Source organism: Arachis stenosperma, chromosome 3 (genome assembly GCF_014773155.1).
Source record: "Arachis stenosperma cultivar V10309 chromosome 3, arast.V10309.gnm1.PFL2, whole genome shotgun sequence".
NCBI classification, from domain to species: Eukaryota; Viridiplantae; Streptophyta; class Magnoliopsida; order Fabales; family Fabaceae; genus Arachis; species Arachis stenosperma.
The window spans coordinates 62,478,891-62,498,779 of record NC_080379.1 but is presented as its reverse complement, the minus strand read 5'-3'; the positions used below and the strand labels follow the sequence as shown (position 1 = coordinate 62,498,779).

Sequence of the window (19,889 nt, the reverse complement as noted above, 5' to 3'; positions counted from 1 at the left end):
GGCTCGTTTGTCAGGCGAGCACTCGGTTGTCAGGCGATCAACCATGCATCGTGCAATCAGGAATCCAAGAGATATTCACCAAGCCTCAAATGCTTGTAGAACAAGAGTGGTTGTCAGTCACTTTGTTCATGAGTGAGAATGGTGATGGGCGTCAATCATCACCTTCATCATGTTGAAGAACAAGTGATATCTTGGATAAAGAACAAGCGGAATTTGAATGAAAGAACAATAGTAATTGCATTAATACTCGAGGTACAGCAGAGCTCCACACCTTAATCTATGGTGTGTAGAAACTCCACCGTTGAAAATACATAAGCATAAGGTCTAGGCATGGCCGAATGGCCAGCCTCCCAATGATCTAAGAACTAAAATGTCCAAAGATGATCTAGAGATCTAAAAGTGATCAAAAGATTTCTATACAATAGTAAAAGGTCCTACTTATAAGAAACTAGTAGCCTAGGGTGTACAGAAATGAGTAAATGACATAAAAATCCTCTTCCGGGCCCACTTGGTGTGTGCTTGGGCTGAGCAATGAAGCAATTTCATGTAGAGACTCTTCTTGGAGTTAAACGCCAGCTTTGGTGCCAGTTTGGGCGTTTAACTCCCATTTGGGTGCCAGTTCCAGCGTTTAACGCTGGGATTTCTTGAGGTGACTTTGAACGCCGGTTTGGGTCATCAAATCTTGGGCAAAGTATGGACTATTATATATTTCTGGAAAGCCCAGGATGTCTACTTTCCAACGCCGTTGAGAGCGCGCCAATTGGGCTTCTGTAGCTCCAGAAAATCCACTTCGAGTGCAGGGAGGTCAGAATCCAACAGCATCTGCAGTCCTTTTGAGTCTCTGGATCAGATTTTTGCTCAGGTCCCTCAATTTCAGCCAGAAAATACCTGAAATCACAGAAAAACACACAAACTCATAGTAAAGTCCAGAAAAGTGAATTTTAACTAAAAACTAATAAAAATATACTAAAAACTAACTAGATCAGACTAAAAACATACTAAAAACAATGCCAAAAAGTATACAAATTATCCGCTCATCAAGAGCCCATATTCTACTTATTAAGAGCCATCACCTCTTAATTATCCAACCTCACCTCCAAATTTTTCATATCAAAATTCTTCACCACTTGAGTTTGCCTCAACACAAAATTCCTTCCAAAATTCATACAATTCAATTCATCATCCACAAAATTCATTCCACCAACAACAAAACTTATTCCACAATTCACAAGATTCATTTCATACCACTCAAAACAACCTCACCACAACACATCCATATCCACAAAACTTCTCTCAACCTTCACCTCTTAAGCTAGTAGCTGAGGACCTCCTTCAAACGTCCAGAGAACTCTTGGAAAGACAAGAACAATATTGGGAGGAACGAGAGAGCCTTTTTGAGAAAATAGATGGGCACTTAGAGCAAATAAAGAAACATTTAGGATTGCCAAGCATTGAGAATGAAGACCAATTTGTGAGTGAGGAAGTGGAAAAAGAAGAACAAAAGGTCCATTTGTCAAGTGAAATTGCAATGAAGGATGAGTTGGTGGAGGTATATGAGCACAGAATTCCAAGTCCACAGAGGGTAGTTGAAGTAACAATGGAACATGAAAACTCACAACTCTCTCAAACTTCCTTGAAACAAAAAGGCTCAACAATTGAATCCATGATTGAAAGATATGAAGAGGAGATGAAAAAATCTTGGGAAGAACAACAAACCTCTTCCATGAAAGAGCTATTAAAGCAAATGTTGAGTGTAAAGAAGAAGTGGAAGAGCAAGAACGTGAGGAAGACACTCAAGAGAAATACACTCAAGTGAAGCAGAGAAGTACACAGAGGAAGAGCTCATTGAACCAGTATTGCACGGAACTCTTGATGAAAAGAAGACTCCAACAATCACACAACCACCAAGACTTGGATTCAAGAAAGTGAAGGCAATTAACAAAAGCACCAAGAAGAGGATTGTGACCAAGCTACCAAGGACAATATTCATGAAGAAAAAGGGGTCAACCACAAGCAATCCTCCCCCTGATCCAGCAAGCAAGCTCAATCAAGCCATTAACAAAAGAAAGCTTGCTGAGGAGAGGCCAAGACAGGGGACACTAGCTGAATTTTCTTCCCCTTAAGGTCATTCCTATTAACAAACTGGAAGAAGAGGAAGAAAGTGAACAACATGTCAACCATAGGTATAATTTCTCTTCTCTGCTTTGTTTTTGTTCTTTGTTTTATTTAAATTCAATAAATTGGCATATGGTTACATTTTAAGTTTGGTGTTTCCTTGCAACAAATTGTTTTCAATCTTCTTGGATGATTGCATCAAATCAAAAATGAAAGTGACACACCAAGATTCTAAGTTTGGTGTGCCATTTATTTTCTATGCAATTTATTCAAGCAACACTACTTGTCTGCATAATCATAATGCCTCTGCAGTTTTAGTTTTCTCTTTTGATTTGACACTTTTGCATTCTACTTGCTTTAGTTATTTTTCTATCTTTAAATGCTTTCATTTAGTTTGCTTATTAACTATTTTTGTTAATACATTACCAAGAGATCCGTATTCATGACAGATTTTTAGCTTGGTGATTGTATTTAACATACAACAGTTTCATTTGTTTAGTTTTAATTCAAATAAATTGACATATGATTGCATTCTAAGTTTGGTGTTGCTATGCAACAAAATTTGTTTCCAATCTTTACTGGATACTTGCATTAATTCCAAGTGAAAGTGTCACACTAAGTTTGGTGTGCCACTTATCTTTTATGCAATGTATTATGCTCACCTTCTTAAGTTTGCAATCAAAATGTCTATGTCTCCTGTGCCTTAATTGTTATCCTTAATTTTGCTTACTTGAAACACATGTGCTACTAATGTTTCATTGTGTAAGACATTCATGATCTATCTTAGCCCCATAGCCACGGTTCTAATTGTTGCTTGAGGACAAGCAATCATTCTAAGTTTGGTGTGGGAAGGGAAAGAAAAGGAGGAAAAGGACAACAATAGAGAAGATAAATTACAAGGTTGTAAAGTTCTTTTTCCTCTCATTTGTCTCCAGCACTTTAAATTGCATGATTGTCTTATTACCTTCTTTATATACATGTGTGGTATGAATAAGCATAGCTTGAATTTTGATTTGCAATATGTTGCTGTGGCATTATGACTACCAACTTGAGTTTTGTGAATTCAAAAGCAAAAAAAGCATCATGATCATAAACAAACAAGGAATTAAAGAAGAACTTGGCATGTGCATACAAGTATTGGAAGGCTAGTATGTTTGATTGTTGCTCAATTGCATTAGATTTGATTTAATTGGAGTTTTCATCTAGGACATTTGTGAAATCTTTTGAAATCATGAAAACCTTGAAAAAAAAAAGAGGCAAAGAAAAGAAAAAGGGAAAGAATGAGAAAGTTGAAGGCTCTGAGTACTAATGACAATTCCATTGTTAAGTACTTGTGGTGTTTATGTATCAAGTAAAATGCTTGAAAACAAAACACTTAGAAGTCAAGGCTAGGCTCAAGTGCAAAAGCACTCCCTCAAAGCTCAAGGCTCTGAGCATCAATGATTAGAGAGTCAAGAAAAGAAATAAATGTGCTTAATGAAGTCCTCTAATTAAATGCTTGTGGTGCTTATGTATCAAGTGGTAATACTTGAAAACAAAGCATTTAGAGTCGTAGTTTTGTTATCAACTCATGGGGCAAAGCACCCAAAAGAGAAGCTAATAAGAAAAATCAAAAGCTTGTTTCAAGGAAGAAATATAAGAAAAAGATTTCATAAATTGAGCTAGATAGAAGCATCAATCATTTATATTTCTTTTGTGATTGTAGCATTCTTAGAAAAACTAGCTTACCATGAACATTGAGTTGTTATTCTTCTTACCTTGGATTGTCAATCTCTATTGCATGATTCTCTTCTTGCTTGAGGACAAGCAAGATTTAAGTTTGGTGTTGTGATGCGTTTGCATATTTTCTATATTAGCTAGTTAGTTTAAGTAGTTTTATCTTAATTTCATTCACTTTCTTTGAAATAAACAAGCATTTTGATGAGTTTTACCTCCATGCATTAAGACACCAAGAACAAGGTAAATGTTGGCCAAACTCATGCAAATATTCAAGAAGTTTATAAACAAGTTGATGTGAATGATTCCCTTGAAAATTATTGCATAAGATGGCAAGACTTTGAGGATGTTTCCTTGGTTAATGATAGGTGATGAAACAAGAAAGCATTGAAGCAAGAATGAAGCAAATTGGGCAAGAAGAAGGGGAGTTGTTGGCGTTGCCAACTTGGAGAAAGGGTGAGTGTTTGAAGGCAATGCCAAGCAACTTGGAAAGCTCATTTGGACGTTGCCAACGCCACCAACAAAGGCGTGTTTGGTGACAACTCCAGCAGCAATAAGGCTTGGGTAGGAAGGGTGTGAAGCACGTTGCCAACGCCAAATTCTGAAGGCGTGTTCTTTGGCAACGCAGCAAGCAACCTTGGGGAGCTAGTCCAGAGCCTCGAGCACGTTGCCAGCCTAGAGATGAGGGGCGTGTTTGAGGACAACGCAGGCAAATAACGCTGAATAGAAGACTTGGCCCAGGAAAGGGAGATGCACGTTGCCAACGCCAAGTTCTGAAGGCGTGTTCCTTGGCAACGTAGCAAGCAAAGCTTGATGCTAGGAGAATGAAGTTAGCACGTTGCTAACTTGAAATTATAATGGAGTGTGTGGCAACAACGCAGCAAGCCTAGAGCTAAGAGACAGAGAGAGAGCACGTTGCCAACTTGGGATTGCATGGGCGTGTTCATCAACAACGCAGCAACCCTGGCAGCCTGACCTTGCCCTCTTCCATGGAGTATATCTTGAGTTGTAGACCTTCAAATGATGCACTCTCAACGGCATTGGAAAGTAGACATCCAGAGCTTTCCAACCATATATCATAGTATGAGGTTGACATTCGTTTAAAGCTTCAAAAGCGGGCTTCATTTAGAGCTTCAGAATCTGAAGGCGTTGGCAACTTGGAAATACAAAGGCGTGTTTGCCAAAAACGCCTGCGATTTTAGCAGCCTGACCATGTTCCCTTCAATGGAATATATCTTGAGCTACAGAGATCCAAATTGAGTGCTTCCAGTTGCGTTGGAAAGCTAACATTCAGAGCTTTCCAACCATATAATAGTCTATGGTGGAGCACAAAATTGAAGCCAAATCAGAGTCATCTTTAGGCCCCAAAAACAAGAACATGAAGTTGAAATTCAAGAAGGCTAGAAGGCAGCCCATGAGGAAGCAACGAGCACGTTGCCAACGTGCCAACAAGGGGGCGTGTTCAACAACAACGCCAGCCCCATGTCTCAGCCTTGGGAGGCTTGGCACGTTGCCAACTTGGGAGGAAAGGGGCGTTTTCAGCAACAACTTGGCAGCTTGACCTTACCTTCTTTGAGGAAGCATAACTTGAGATAGGAAAGTCCAAATGAGGTGATTCCAGTGGCATTGGAAAGTAGACATCAAGAGCTTTCCAATGATGTATAATAGTCCATATTGAAGCAGAGGATTAATACTCAAATTCTGGGCTACATTTAGCATGAAAGTAGAGTCAAGAAAGAGAAAAGCAAGTTGTTAGCAACAACTTGGGCTAGCAACGCCCAAGTCTGAAAGTTCACTCCCAGGAAAATATGATGCACGTTGCCAACGTGCATTAAGCCTAGAGTTATTGCCAATAACGCCCCTCAATGGGCCAGAATTGATGACAACTTGCTCTGCTTCCTCTATTCCTCACAAAGGCCAGCAACTTCTTCAATTGAGCCAAGAATTCAACAAAGAGGAAGCCCATATTGCTAACCCAATTAAAGATCTTTGAAAGAGTTTTAGGACTAATATAAATAGAGAAGGAGTTTGTACTTTAGGGAGACTTTTGGACACTTAGAATTATACACTTTTAGCACTTTATTTGGAGAACTCAATAGCACTTCCGGGAGGATACCCGGAGAGCTATTTTGGTTTTTCTTTTGGAACTTTTCTTCTTGAGTTTTAAGTTTTAAGCATTTCCTTATTCTTCTTCTTCTTCTTCTTTCCACTTAGTTTAATTTTTGTTGATGGCAATTATGGTTGAAATTGGAGCTATGATTCACTAAACCCCACTTTCATTAGGGGGAAGAGCTCTGCTTGTTTGAATGCATTGATGAACTCCTCTTTTCCTCCTCAATTCATGTGGTTAATCCAAAGAGGAAACTCTTGTTCTTCAAAGATTCAACCACCATCGAGAGAGGGGTTAATCTATGTGAATTGTGTGGTGAATTTGAGGAATGAGCCACATAATTCAGTTTAGAGTTCATCCTTTCATGGTTTCCTTAATCAATACACCTTGGTTAGTATGTGAGATGTAACTTTCCTTGGTTGAGATTATGGGAGTTGTGTGGCTGGATTAGAATTGAGCTTCATCTCTTCTCATGAACAATTAGATCACGAGAGTGGCAATTGGTTATGTTGAGAGAAATTGAATCACCAAGAGATTAGGATTCAATTACCCACTTGCCATGGATCTATACCCATGATTGAGAAGGACTTGACTAACATCAATTCAGGAAAACTTGCATCTCTGATCCCTAATGATCCTCTCTACCATTAATTCTTATTTCTTTTGCTTCTAGTTGTTTGACTACCCATAACCCAATTCCCTTCTACATTCTGTCAATTTATTATTCTTGTCATCTACATTTTGTTCCTTTATTTCTTGCTATTTACTCTTATGTTCTTTAAATTTCTGCAACCTTTAATTCCTTGCAATTTATCTTTGATGTCATTTAAGTTTCTTGCACTTTAAGTTTCCGTCATTTACTTTCATTTTATTTCTCTCTTCTAGTTCTTTAAATTCTTTGCCATTTAAATTCTTGCAATTATGTTCAAAAATCACAAACCTCATGAAATCAAAATCATGTTTGCTTGACTAAATTTACCATTAACTAAAGTTGCTTAATCTACCAATCTCCGTGGGATCGACCTCACTCTTAGTGAGTTTTATTACTTGATGCGACCCGGTATACTTGCCGGTTGTACGTGAAATTTAAATTTTTACGTATCAAGTTTTTGGCGCCGTTGCCGGGGATTGGAAAAGATTGACAATGATTAAGTGAATGGTAGTTTAGATTAAGCATTTTTTTTTTTTTGCTTTGTACAGTTCTTTTAATTTTTTTTTTTGATTTTCTTTTTGACACTAAGGTGTTTGAGTTATTGCCTCACTAAGAAATTCTTCTCTGACATGAATTTCAATTTTATTTGGTGTGGTGTTTTACAAAATTCAAATGGAGTTCAACTTATCTTGTGATCAAACAAATTTTCTGGGATATCACCCACCATTACCAATTGACTATTCTAATGGTGGTTGGGAATATCACCAAGAAATTACAGATCCTGAGCACTCCAATTCATGGATACTTGCTTCAGAGACACAAGATGAGCAAGAGAATCATATGGTATATTTCTCACCACCACAAAATGATTCAAGTCATTATTCTAATGGTGGCTGGGAGTATCGCCAAGAACTTGCAAATTATGAGCACTCCAATCCATGGAGATTTGCTCCAGAGCCACAAATTGATCAAGCTAATCACATGAGATGTTGTCCAGAACCACAAAATGATTTATGTCATTACCCTCATGGTGTTTGGGCATATCAACAAAAGTGTGAACAATTAAGAGAAATGAATTTCCTCCCAGAGCTACAAAGTGAACCATGCTGTTATGACATTGACACAAACTATGGCTGGGAAGGAAATTTTAATTCTCCAAATGCTATTCATCAAGAGACATCATCTCTTGATTATGCTTGCAACAGATTCATGCAAGATTCCTCCCAAGGACTACAAGATTGTCCATACTATGATGATTTCAACAATTCTTCAAGTTGTGCCTGGGAGGAGCAAAACCAGAAAGCATTTGAGAGCCCATATTCTACTTATCAAGAGCCATCACCTCTTAATTATCCAACCTCACCTCCAAATTTTTCATATCAAAATTCTTCACCACTTGAGTTTGCCTCAACACAAAATTCCTTCCAAAATTCATACAATTCAATTCATCATCCACAAAATTCATTCCACCAACCACAAAACTTATTCCACAATTCACAAGATTCATTTCATACCACTCAAAACAACCTCACCACAACACATCCATATCCACAAAACTTCTCTCAACCTTCACCTCTTAAGCTAGTAGCTGAGGACCTCCTTCAAACGTCTAGAGAACTCTTGGAAAGACAAGAACAATATTGGGAGGAACGAGAGAGCCTTTTTGAGAAAATAGATGGGCACTTAGAGCAAATAAAGAAACATTTAGGATTGCCAAGCATTGAGAATGAAGACCAATTTGTGAGTGAGGAAGTGGAAAAAGAAGAACAAAAGGTCCATTTGTCAAGTGAAATTGCAATGAAGGATGAGTTGGTGGAGGTATATGAGCACAGAATTCCAAGTCCACAGAGGGTAGTTGAAGTAACAATGGAACATGAAAACTCATAACTCTCTCAAACTTCCTTGAAACAAAAAGGCTCAACAATTGAATCCATGATTGAAAGATATGAAGAGGAGATGAAAAAATCTTGGGAAGAACAACAAACCTCTTCCATGAAAGAGCTATTAAAGCAAATGTTGAGTGTAAAAGAAGAAGTGGAAGAGCAAGAACGTGAGGAAGACACTCAAGAGAAATCACACTCAAGTGAAGCAGAGAAGTACACAGAGGAAGAGCTCATTGAACCAGTATTGCACGGAACTCTTGATGAAAAAAAGACTCCAACAATCACACAACCACCAAGACTTGGATTCAAGAAAGTGAAGGCAATTAACAAAAGCACCAAGAAGAGGATTGTGACCAAGCTACCAAGGACAATATTCATGAAGAAAAAGGGGTCAACCACAAGCAATCCTCCCCCTGATCCAGCAAGCAAGCTCAATTAAGCCATTAACAAAAGAAAGCTTGCTGAGGAGAGGCCAAGACAGGGGACACTAGCTGAATTTTCTTCCCCCTTAAGGTCATTCCTATTAACAAACTGGAAGAAGAGGAAGAAAGTGAACAACATGTCAACCATAGGTATAATTTCTCTTCTCTGCTTTGTTTTTGTTCTTTGTTTTATTTAAATTCAATAAATTGGCATATGGTTACATTTTAAGTTTGGTGTTGCCTTGCAACAAATTGTTTTCAATCTTCTTGGATGATTGCATCAAATCAAAAATGAAAGTGACACACCAAGATTCTAAGTTTGGTGTGCCATTTATTTTCTATGCAATTTATTCAAGCAACACTACTTGTCTGCATAATCATAATGCCTCTGCAGTTTTAGTTTTCTCTTTTGATTTGACACTTTTGCATTCTACTTGCTTTAGTTATTTTTCTATCTTTAAATGCTTTCATTTAGTTTGCTTATTAACTGTTTTTGTTAATACATTACCAAGAGATCCGTATTCATGACAGATTTTTAGCTTGGTGATTGTATTTAACATACAACAGTTTCATTTGTTTAGTTTTAATTCAAATAAATTGACATATGATTGCATTCTAAGTTTGGTGTTGCTATGCAACAAAATTTGTTTCCAATCTTTACTGGATACTTGCATTAATTCCAAGTGAAAGTGTCACATTAAGTTTGGTGTGCCACTTATCTTTTATGCAATGTATTATGCTCACCTTCTTAAGTTTGCAATCAAAATGTCTATGTCTCCTGTGCCTTAATTGTTATCCTTAATTTTGCTTACTTGAAACACATGTGCTACTAATGTTTCATTGTGTAAGACATTCATGATCTATCTTAGCCCCATAGCCACGGTTCTAATTGTTGCTTGAGGACAAGCAATCATTCTAAGTTTGGTGTGGGAAGGGAAAGAAAAGGAGGAAAAGGACAACAATAGAGAAGATAAATTACAAGGTTGTAAAGTTCTTTTTCCTCTCATTTGTCTCCAGCACTTTAAATTGCATGATTGTCTTATTACCTTCTTTATATACATGTGTGGTATGAATAAGCATAGCTTGAATTTTGATTTGCAATATGTTGCTGTGGCATTATGACTACCAACTTGAGTTTTGTGAATTCAAAAGCAAAAAAAGCATCATGATCATAAACAAACAAGGAATTAAAGAAGAACTTGGCATGTGCATACAAGTATTGGAAGGCTAGTATGTTTGATTGTTGCTCAATTGCATTAGATTTGATTTAATTGGAGTTTTCATCTAGGACATTTTGTGAAATCTTTTGAAATCATGAAAACCTTGAAAAAAAAAAGAGGCAAAGAAAAGAAAAAGGGAAAGAATGAGAAAGTTGAAGGCTCTGAGTACCAATGACAATTCCATTGTTAAGTACTTGTGGTGTTTATGTATCAAGTAAAATGCTTGAAAACAAAACACTTAGAAGTCAAGGCTAGGCTCAAGTGCAAAAGCACTCCCTCAAAGCTCAAGGCTCTGAGCATCAATGATTAGAGAGTCAAGAAAAGAAATAAATGTGCTTAATGAAGTCCTCTAATTAAATGCTTGTGGTGCTTATGTATCAAGTGGTAATACTTGAAAACAAAGCATTTAAAGTCGTAGTTTTGTTATCAACTCATGGGGCAAAGCACCCAAAAGAGAAGCTAATAAGAAAAATCAAAAGCTTGTTTCAAGGAAGAAATATAAGAAAAAGATTTCATAAATTGAGCTAGATAGAAGCATCAATCATTTACATTTCTTTGTGATTGTAGCATTCTTAGAAAAACTAGCTTACCATGAACATTGAGTTGTTATTCTTCTTACCTTGGATTGTCAATCTCTATTGCATGATTCTCTTCTTGCTTGAGGACAAGCAAGATTTAAGTTTGGTGTTGTGATGCGTTTGCATATTTTCTATATTAGCTAGTTAGTTTAAGTAGTTTTAGCTTAATTTCATTCACTTTCTTTGAAATAAACAAGCATTTTGATGAGTTTTACCTCCATGCATTAAGACACCAAGAACAAGGTAAATGTTGGCCAAACTCATGCAAATATTCAAGAAGTTTATAAACAAGTTGATGTGAATGATTCCCTTGAAAATTATTGCATAAGATGGCAAGACTTTGAGGATGTTTCCTTGGTTAATGATAGGTGATGAAACAAGAAAGCATTGAAGCAAGAATGAAGCAAATTGGGCAAGAAGAAGGGGAGTTGTTGGCGTTGCCAAGTTGGAGAAAGGGTGAGTGTTTGAAGGCAACGCCAAGCAACTTGGAAAGCTCATTTGGACGTTGCCAACGCCACCAACAAAGGCGTGTTTGGTGACAACTCCAGCAGCAAGAAGGCTTGGGTAGGAAGGGTGTGAAGCACATTGCCAATGCCAAATTCTGAAGGCGTGTTCTTTGGCAACGTAGCAAGCAACCTTGGGGAGCTAGTCCAAAGCCTCGAGCACGTTGCCAGCCTAGAGATGAGGGGCGTGTTTGAGGACAACGCAGGCAAACAACGCTGAATAGAAGACTTGGCCCAGGAAAGGGAGATGCACGTTGCCAACGCCAAGTTCTGAAGGCGTGTTCCTTGGCAACGTAGCAAGCAAAGCTTGATGCTAGGAGAATGAAGTTAGCACGTTGCTAACTTGAAATTATAATGGAGTGTGTGGCAACAACGCAGCAAGCCTAGAGCTAAGAGACAGAGAGAGAGCACGTTGCCAACTTGGGATTGCATGGGCGTGTTCATCAACAACGCAGCAACCCTGGCAGCCTGACCTTGCCCTCTTCCATGGAGTATATCTTGAGTTGTAGACCTTCAAATGATGCACTCTCAACGGCATTGGAAAGTAGACATCCAGAGCTTTCCAACCATATCATAGTATGAGGTTGACATTCGTTTAAAGCTTCAAAAGCGGGCTTCATTTAGAGCTTCAGAATCTGAAGGCGTTGGCAACTTGGAAATACAAAGGCGTGTTTGCCAAAAACGCCTGCGATTTTAGCAGCCTGACCATGTTCCCTTCAATGGAATATATCTTGAGCTACAGAGATCCAAATTGAGTGCTTCCAGTTGCGTTGGAAAGCTAACATTCAGAGCTTTCCAACCATATAATAGTCTATGGTGGAGCACAAAATTGAAGCCAAATCAGAGTCATCTTTAGGCCCCAAAAACAAGAACATGAAGTTGAAATTCAAGAAGGCTAGAAGGCAGCCCATGAGGAAGCAACGAGCACGTTGCCAACGTGCCAACAAGGGGGCGTGTTCAACAACAACGCCAGCCCCATGTCTCAGCCTTGGGAGGTTTGGCACGTTGCCAACTTGGGAGGAAAGGGGCGTTTTCAGTAACAACTTGGCAGCTTGACCTTACCTTCTTTGAGGAAGCATAACTTGAGATAGGAAAGTCCAAATGAGGTGATTCCAGTGGCATTGGAAAGTAGACATCAAGAGCTTTCCAATGATGTATAATAGTCCATATTGAAGCAGAGGATTAACACTCAAATTCTGGGCTACATTTAGCATGAAAGTAGAGTCAAGAAAGAGAAAAGCAAGTTGTTAGCAACAACTTGGGCTAGCAACGCCCAAGTCTGAAAGTTCACTCCCATGAAAATATGATGCACGTTGCCAACGTGCATTAAGCCTAGAGTTATTGCCAATAACGCCCCTCAATGGGCCAGAATTGATGACAACTTGCTCTGCTTCCTCTATTCCTCACAAAGGCTAGCAACTTCTTCAATTGAGCCAAGAATTCAACAAAGAGGAAGCCCATATTGCTAACCCAATTAAAGATCTTTGAAAGAGTTTTAGGACTAATATAAATAGAGAAGGAGTTTGTACTTTAGGGAGACTTTTGGACACTTAGAATTATACACTTTTAGCACTTTATTTGGAGAACTCAATAGCACTTCCGGGAGGATACCCGGAGAGCTATTTTGGTTTTTCTTTTGGAACTTTTCTTCTTGAGTTTTAAGTTTTAAGCATTTCCTTATTCTTCTTCTTCTTCTTTTCTTTCCACTTAGTTTAATTTTTGTTGATGGCAATTATGGTTGAAATTGGAGCTATGATTCACTAAACCCCACTTTCATTAGGGGGAAGAGCTCTGCTTGTTTGAATGCATTGATGAACTCCTCTTTTCCTCCTCAATTCATATGGTTAATCCAAAGAGGAAACTCTTGTTCTTCAAAGATTCAACCACCATCGAGAGAGGGGTTAATCTATGTGAATTGTGTGGTGAATTTGAGGAATGAGCCACATAATTCAGTTTAGAGTTCATCCTTTCATGGTTTCCTTAATCAATACACCTTGGTTAGTATGTGAGATGTAACTTTCCTTGGTTGAGATTTTGGGAGTTGTGTGGCTGGATTAGAATTGAGCTTCATCTCTTCTCATGAACAATTAGATCACGAGAGTGGCAATTGGTTATGTTGAGAGAAATTGAATCACCAAGAGATTGGGATTCAATTACCCACTTGCCATGGATCTATACCCATGATTGAGAAGGACTTGACTAACATCAATTCAGGAAAACTTGCATCTCTGATCCCTAATGATCCTCTCTACCATTAATTCTTATTTCTTTTGCTTCTAGTTGTTTGACTACCCATAACCCAATTCCCTTCTACATTCTGTCAATTTATTATTCTTGTCATCTACATTTTGTTCCTTTATTTCTTGCTATTTACTCTTATGTTCTTTAAATTTCTGCAACCTTTAATTCCTTGCAATTTATCTTTGATGTCATTTAAGTTTCTTGCACTTTAAGTTTCCGTCATTTACTTTCATTTTATTTCTCTCTTCTAGTTCTTTAAATTCTTTGCCATTTAAATTCTTGCAATTATGTTCAAAAATCACAAACCTCATGAAATCAAAATCATGTTTGCTTGACTAAATTTACCATTAACTAAAGTTGCTTAATCTACCAATCTCCGTGGGATCGACCTCACTCTTAGTGAGTTTTATTACTTGATGCGACCCGGTATACTTGCCGGTTGTACGTGAAATTAAATTTTTACGTATCAGTAGGAATTTCAGATAAGTGAATGGAGATGCTGTATGACTCAAGGACGCCTGCTCTCCTACTGCTTCTATTCAATCCTTCTTACTCCTTTCCATGGCAAGCTTTGTATAGGGGTTCACCATCAGCGGTGGCTACTTTCAATCCTCTCGGGAAAATGATCCTATGCGGCTGTCACTCGCACGGCTAATCGTCTGGAGGCATCACCCATGGTTGATGGCTACATCCCATCCTCGCAGTGAAAACTAATGCTCACGCACTCTGTCACAGTACGGCTAATCACTGGTTGGTTCCTGCGCCTACTGGAATAGAATTCCTTGATTCTTTTGCGTCTGTCACTAACGCCCAGCACTTGCAAGTTTGAAGCACGTCACAGTCATTCATTACCGGAATCCTACTCAGAATACCACAGACAAGGTTAGACTTTCCGGATTCCCAGGATCCTACTCGGAATACCACAGACAAGGTGAGACTTTCCGGATCCTCATAAATGCCGCCATCTATCTAGCTTATACCACGAAGATTCTGTTGGGGAATCTAAGAGATACACATTCAAGCTCTGTTGCATGTAGAACGGAAGTGGTTGTCAACCACGTGCGTTCATAAGTGAGAATGATAATGAGGGTTATTTACTCATCACCTTCATCATGTTCTTGGGTACGAATGAATATCTTGGAATAAGAATAAGAGAGATTTGAATAAAAGAAAATAGAATTGCATTGATACTTGAGGTACAGCAGAGCTCCACACCCTTAATCTTTGGTGTGCAGAAACTCCACCGTTAAAAATACATAAGTGAAAGAGGTTCAGGCATGGCCGAATGGCCAGCCCTCTCCATGATCAAGTGACCGAATGAATAAAGAGTTAAAGTGGTCAAAAGATGTCTAATACAATAGATAAATGTCCTATCTATACTAGACTAGCTACTAGGGTTTACATGAGTAAGTAATTGATGCATAAATCCACTTCCGGGGCCCACTTGGTGTATGTTTGGGCTGAGCTTGATCAATCCACGAGCTGAGGCTTCTCTTGGAGTTGAACTTCGAGTTATGACGTGTTTTGGACGTTCAACTCCGGATCATGACGTTTTTCTGGCGTTTAACTCCAGACAGCAGCATGTACTTGGCATTCAACGCCAAGTTACGTCGTCATTCTTCGAATAAAGTATGGACTATTATATATTGCGGGAAAGCCCTGGATGTCTACTTTCCAACGCCGTTGAGAGCGCGCCAATTGGAGTTCTGTAGCTCCAGAAAATCCATTTCGAGTGCAGGGAGGTCAGATTCCAACAGCATCAGCAGTCCTTTTGTCAGCCTTTTTCAGAGTTTTGCTCAAATCCCTCAATTTCAGTCAGAATTTACCTGAAATCACAGAAAAACACACAAACTCCTAGTAAAGTCCAGAAATGTGAATTTAACATAAAAACTAATGAAAACATCCCTAAAAGTAGCTTGAACTTACTAAAAACTACCTAAAAACAATGCCAAAAAGCGTATAAATTATCCGCTCATCACAACACCAAACTTAAATTGTTGCTTGTCCCCAAGCAACTGAAAATCAAATAGGATAAAAAGAAGAGAATATACTATAAATTCAGAAATATCAATGAATATTAATTATAATTAAATGAGCGGGACTTGTAGCTTTTTGCTTCTGAACAGTTTTGGCATCTCACTTTTTCCTTTGAAGTTTAGAATGATTGGCTTCTCTAGGAACTTAGAATTTCGGATAGTGTTATTGACTTTCTTAGTTAAGCATGTTGATTCTTGAACACAGCTACTTATGAGTCTTGGCCGTGGCCCTAAGCACTTTGTTTTCCAGTATTACCACTAGATACATAAATGCCACAGACACATAACTGGGTGAACCTTTTCAGATTGTGACTTAGCTTTGCTAAAGTCCCCAGTTAGTGGTGTCCAGAGCTCTTAAGCACACTCTTTTGCCTTGGATCACGACTTTAACCACTTAGTCTCAAGCTTTTCACTTGGACCTTCATGACACAAGCACATGGTTAGGGACAGCTTGATTTAGCCGCTTAGGCCTGGATTTTATTTCCTTGGGCCCTCCTATCCATTGATGCTCAAAGCCTTGGATCCTTTTTACCCTTGCCTTTTGGTTTTAAGGGCTATTGGCTTTTTCTACTGCTCCTTCTTTTTCTATATACTCTTTTTAGCTCCATTTTTTTTGCACTGCTTTTTCTTGCTTCAAGAATCAATTTCATGATTTTTCAGATCATCAATAACATTTCTCTTTGTTCATCATTCTTTCAAGAACCAACAATTTTAACACTCATAAATAACAATATCAAAAGACATATGCACTGTTCAATCATTCATTCAGAAAACAAAAAGTATTGTCACCACATCAATATAATTAAACTAAATTCAAGGATAAATTCGAAATTTATGTACTTCTTGTTCTTTTGAATTAAAATATTTTTCTTTTAAGAGAGGTGAAGGATTAATGGAATTTATTCATAGCTTTAAGGCATGGTTACATACTAATGATCATGAAATAAAGACACAAAACATAGATAGACACAATATTAAAAACCGAAAAACAGAAAGAAATAAGAACAAGGAATGAATCCACCTGAGTGAAGGTGGCGCCTTTTTGAAGGTCCAATGGTGCTTTTTGAGCTCCTTTATGTCTCTTCCTTGCCTTTGTTGCTCCTCCCTCATTGCTCTTTGATCTTCTCTTATTTCTTGGAGAATGATGGAGTGCTCATGATGTTTCACCCTTAGTTGCTTCCAATATTTTGTGTGGAGGACAACTTATCCCCTGAGGTATCTCAGGGATCTCTTGATTTGCAGCCACATGTTCTACCCAACTGAGCTATTTCAGCTTATATGAGTCTTTCCATCTCCCATGACTCAGAGGTGGAAGCTTTTGTCTTCCCTTTGAGGTTTCTCTGGCCTTAGGTGCCATTAATGGTAATGGAAAAGCAAAAAAGCTATGCTTTTACCACACCAAACTTAAAATATTGCTCGCCCTCGAGCAAGAGAAGAAAGAAGAGAAGAAGAAGAAGAAGAAGAAGAAAAATGGAGGTGAGTGAGGGGGAGATGGATTCGGCTATATGGGTGGGATTGGGTGGGAAAGAGAAGTTGAATTGTAAAGGTAGGTGGGGTGTATGGGGAAGAGTGGATAGATGTAGGTGGTGAAGAATGTTGGGAATTGTGACATGGGGGATAGTCATCACAAAAACTAGGATTAGGAGGTAAGGTGGGAATATGGTAGGTGGGGATCCTGTGGGGGCCACAGATCCTGAGGTGAGGATCCTGTGGGGTCCACAGATCCTGAGGTGAAAACAAATACCATTCCTTCACCATATAGGCATGTAAAATGCCTTCATACATCATTCTGGCGTTCAAATGCCCATTGATGCATGTTCTGGGCGTTCAACGCCCATGTAATGCATGTTTCTGGCGTTGAACGCCAGTTTCATGCTTGTTCCTGGCGTTCAGCGCCAGTTTGTCCTCTCTGTGCACCATCCTGGCGTTTAGCGCCAGGTTGTTGCTTGTTTTGGGCGTTCAGCGCCAGAATGGTGCTCTGTTCTGGCGTTGAACGCCGGCCAGATGCACCTTACTGGCGTTGAACGCCAGTCTGCGCTGCCTCCAGGGTGAAAAATTTTTTTCTTCTGTTTTTGACTCTGTTTTTAATTTTTTTGATTTTTTTCGTGACTCCTCATGATCATGTACCTAATAAAACACAAAAATAAACAAGAAACAAAATAAAATAAAATTAGATAAATAAAATTGGGTTGCCTCCCAACAAGCGCTTCTTTAATGTCAATAGCTTGACAGTGGCTCTCATGGAGCCACAAGGTGATCAGGTCAATTTAGTGTGGTCCCAACACCAAACTTAGAGTTTGGATATGGGGTTTGAACACCAAACTTAGAGTTTAGTTGTGGCCTTACAACACCAAACTTAGAGTTTGACTGTGTGGGCTCTTCTTGACTCTGAACTGAGAGAAGCTCTTCATGCTTACTCTCTTTTGTCACAGAGGGATGGCCATGTGCCTGAAACACAAGGTAGTCCCCATTCAATTGAAGGACTAACTCACCTCTGTTGACATCTATCACAGCTCCTACTGTGGCTAGGAAAGGTCTTCCTAGGATGATGCATTCATCATCTTCCTTCCTAGTGTCTAGGATTATGAAATCAGTAGGGATGTAGAGGCCTTCAACCTTTACTAGCACGTCCTCTACTATTCCATAGGCTTGTCTTACTGACTTGTCAGCCAATTGTAAAGAGAACAAGGCAGGTTGTACCTCAATGATTCCCAGCTTCTCCATTACAGAGAGTGTCATTAGATTTATCCTTGACCCAAGATCACATAGAGCCTTTTCAAAGCTCATGGTGCCAATGGTGCAAGGTATTAAGAACTTGCCAGGATCTTGTTTCTTTTGAGGTAGAGTTCTCTGAATCCAAGTATCTAGTTCACTAATGAGCAAGGGAGGTTCACTTTCCCAAGTCTCATTACCAAACAACTTGGCATTCAGCTTCATGATAGCTCCTAATTATTGAGCAACCTGCTCTCCAGTCACATCTTCATTCTCTTCAGAGGATGAATATTCTTCAGAGCTCATGAATGGCAGAAGGAGATTTAAAGGAGTCTCTATGGTCTCTAGATGAGCCTCAGATTCCTCAGGGTCCTTAATAGGAAACTCCTTCTTGCTTGAGGAACGTTCTAGGAGGTCTTCCTCACTAGGATTTTCGTCCTCCTCCTCCCTTGTGCATTCGGCCATATTGACTATGTCAATGGCCTTGCATTCTCCTTTTGGATTTTCTTCTGTATTACTTGGGAGACTATTGGGAGGAGTTTCAATAACTTTCTTACTCAGCTGGCCCACTTGTGCTTCCAAATTTCTAATGGAGGATCTGGTTTCATTCATGAAACTGAAAGTGGCCTTTGACAGATCAGAGACTATATTGGCTAAATTAGAATTATTTTGTTCAGAGTTCTCTGTCTGTTGCTGAGAAGATGATGGATATGGCTTACTATTGTTCAGCCTATTGCGTCCACCATTGTTAAAGCCTTGTTGAGGCTTTTGCTGATCCTTCCAGGAGAAATTTGGATGATTTCTCCATGATGAGTTATAGGTGTTTCCATAAGGTTCACCCATGTAATTAACCTCTGCCATGGCAGGGTTCTCAGGATCATAAGCTTCTTCAGAAGCTACCTCTCTAGTACTGTTGGATGCATGTTGCAATCCATTCAGATTTTGAGAGATCATGTTGACCTGTTGAGTCAACACTTTGTTCTGTGCCAATATGGCATTCAGAGCATCAATTTGAAGAACTCCTTTCTTCTGAGGTACCCCATTATTCACGGAATTCCTCTCAGATGTGTACATGAACTGGTTATTTGCAACCATGTCAATGAGTTCTTGAGCCTCTTCAGGCGTTTTCTTCAGGTGAATAGATCCACTTGCAGAATGATCCAATGACATTTTCGAAAACTCAGAGAGACCATAATAGAATATATCTAATATGGTCCATTCTGAAAACATGTCAGATGGACATCTCTTGGTCAACTGCTTGTATCTTTCCCAAGCTTCATAGAGGGATTCACCATCTTTTTGTTTGAAGGTTTGAACATCCACTCTCAGCTTGCTCAGCTTTTGAGGAGGAAAGAATTTATCCAAGAAGGCAGTGACCAACTTATCCCAGGAGTCCAGGCTATCCTTAGGTTGTGAATCCAACCATATTCTAGCTTTGTCTCTTACAGCAAAAGGGAAGAGCATGAGTCTGTAGACTTCAGGATCAACTCCATTCGTCTTTACAGTCTCACAGATCTGCAAGAACTCAGTTAAAAACTGGTAAGGATCTTCTGATGGAAGTCCATAAAACTTGCAGTTTTGTTGCATTAAAGCAACTAGTTGAGGCTTAAGCTCAAAGTTATTGGCTCCAATGGCAGGAATGGAGATGCTTCTTCCATCAAATTTGGACGTTGGCTTTGTGAAGTCACCAAGCATTCTCCT

The 19,889-nt window shown here is 39.0% G+C and overlaps 1 non-coding gene across 1 annotated transcript; it reads left to right on the top strand.

Moving 5' to 3' along the window:
• The first annotated feature begins 19,416 nt into the window (after positions 1 to 19,416).
• LOC130971761 (small nucleolar RNA R71) lies at positions 19,417 to 19,520 on the top strand. The gene has a single exon (XR_009082971.1). It is a non-coding gene; the product is annotated as a small nucleolar RNA R71 (small nucleolar RNA).
• Positions 19,521 to 19,889: the final 369 nt, after the last annotated feature.